Raw genomic sequence first — 2,418 nt, forward strand, 5'->3', positions numbered from 1 at the left:
TCACGCTTCCTCTTGAAATATCTTGGGGCTTGCTATGGCTATTAAAGAATTCTGACTCAGTTCATCTTTCAGCATCTCAGAAGTTAAAGGAACATCCTTTTTTTTTTTTTTTTTTCACAGTGTCATGAATTTTTGATAAAGTTTCCTCTGTTGTCCCCTACACTTTATTTACTTCTTTATGATCTTCAACATATCCTTGATGTCCTTCTGTGCTTTCTTACATTGCAGAAAGTATTTCACTTTTCTCTGATCCTGCAGGTAAAACACTCCAACACTGTTTTGGCCCTGAATGCTCCTTGCACTTTGCTGGGGACCATCCTTTTTGTGTTCACTTTCCAAGGACTGTTCAAGCAGAACAGTTTCCTTGTCTACAATGCTCCCATCTTTACCACCACCTTTCACTTTTGGCTCAAGTCCCCGTGCTGTTGTAATTATAGTTTCTGCTACAGCTCTTTCACTAACCAGCTGTGTTACATCTGACTTGACTCTTTCGGCAACTTCATGAAGAACTTTTTGTGTCTGGTTTGTCCAATTCTTTCAAATTTTGTTCAGTGGTCTCTACTTTTTGAACTAGTGTAGCTTCCTCTGTAGTATCTGGGGTTTCTAACAACTGTGAAACAGCAGCAACCATCTCAGTTGTCTCCTCAGCAAGGCACACTTCCACTGTTTCTTCAGCACAGGAAGCTTCTGCTGTCTCCAGAGCAGCCACTGCTTCACAGATTAGCTCCAGTTCATTTGCGGTGGTGTCATCACTTACATCCTTTCTGGTCTCTGGCACTGCCTTATCAGCTACTACTGCATCCTCCACAGTAACACCTAGTTTGGCTGCCTTCTGAATTTCTTGCTCTTCCTCTTCTCTGGCCTGCTCAAGATGAACTGGTTTTGACTTTCCATCTGACTTTTTCTTCCTATGCCCAAACATCAGTTTTTTAAATAGAGCTCCTGATTAATCTTTTCTAGGTTCACCATCCGACGTTGAGTTCTCCAGGGTAGATCCCAAAATGGAGTCTTCACTTTTGCTGTCTTGGGCAGTAGAGGCTAAGGAAAATCCTTCAGGCACTGCAAAAGCTTTAATGTCTGGGTGTTTCCAATCCACATCTATGATGCTCTCCACACCTTTGCTCAGCTCCTTCATCTGTAAGATCCTCTGGTGCTGCATGCATTGCAGGAATTTAGAGAACTTCTCATAGCTTTGTTTCTTTATGTCCACTTGTTTTTCAGCTGGGCAGTAGAAGACCATGTGGCTGCCTAGAAATGTGCTGGTGGGCAGGGGGAGATCTGACTTCTTTACTTTGCATTTTAAGGCAAAGAAAAAGCACTGATTAAACAATGCATCCATTTGCTCTTGTGGGGTCCTGCTGTCCTCAGCCTCCTACTGCTGCTCTGTGCTGGCATTCTCAGCTGGTTCTGCAGCTCTGTTCTTGGGGAGCTCCTCCTTTCTCAGTTCTGCACAAGTGTTTCTGTTCCTCGGGCTCAAATCCCTGATGTCCACCTGCTGCTCTGGCTCAGGGCAGTAGCTGCTGCCTGGCTCCTTTCCCTGCAACTCCTCCTCATCTCGAGCACTCTCCTCTGCAGCACAATCTGTTACCAAGGGAGCTAAGGCAGGAGGAGAAGATTGGTCACCATATTACCAGAGGTGATCCAGGTGAGTGTGCAGCACAGCAAAGTCCTTCCCTATCATTCCAGTAGCTGGCATCTCCTCTGTGGACACGGTGGCAACTTCTACTGCCACAGGAACTCTGTTTCCCAGCAGGTGACAGCACAGAGCATGCCCTGTTGCATTGAGGGAGGTCAGAAGGTGACACCACAACTCCTGTCAGCGTCAGGTCTGCTCCTCCTGCAAGCTTCTGTAGTGCTGGGAGCCATGTTGTAAAGGCAGGGAGAAGGTCTGGGTAGACTCACAGAGTGTACACTGTAGGACACAGAACTTTCTCAACTTCAAACAGCATTGGGTTCCTGTGGTTCATGTAAACAGTCATGGCTTCCCATTTGTGAGAGTGGATTTTGATGTCATTGAGCTCCTCCTTGTTTGGAACAAACTCAGCCAGTTGTTCAGTGCTCAGGGTGGGAAAAGCTGCTGCCACCTCACTTTGTAACCTCCTCTGGTCCGAGCCCTTGATGGTTGGTGTTGGCCCTCATGCAGAACACCCTGGTGAACATGGCGGGCCTGTGCCATCCCCTGAAGGGATCCCACACCTCTTCTAGTGCCGTTTCACCTTCTACATCTTGCTCCTTGGACACTTTATGCACTTTCACTTTCTTGACCTTTTCCACATGTTCTAACCAATAAGCTGCACACTTCATCTCCTCTGTGTTCAATATCCCTCTAAAATCAACATGCTTTTCTAAGGCCGCACACAATCATTCAACACCTCTCCCAAGAGGCTATCTGCAGGAATAGTCCTAAATGAGGTCCCT

At 46.4% G+C, this 2,418-nt stretch overlaps 1 pseudogene; it reads right to left on the bottom strand.

Annotated features, from left to right (window-relative positions):
* Positions 1–946: 946 nt before the first annotated feature.
* LOC117011106 lies at positions 947–2,160 on the bottom strand (annotated as a pseudogene).
* Positions 2,161–2,418: the final 258 nt, after the last annotated feature.

This window comes from Catharus ustulatus, chromosome Z, assembly GCF_009819885.2.
Source record: "Catharus ustulatus isolate bCatUst1 chromosome Z, bCatUst1.pri.v2, whole genome shotgun sequence".
NCBI classification, from domain to species: domain Eukaryota; kingdom Metazoa; phylum Chordata; class Aves; order Passeriformes; family Turdidae; genus Catharus; species Catharus ustulatus.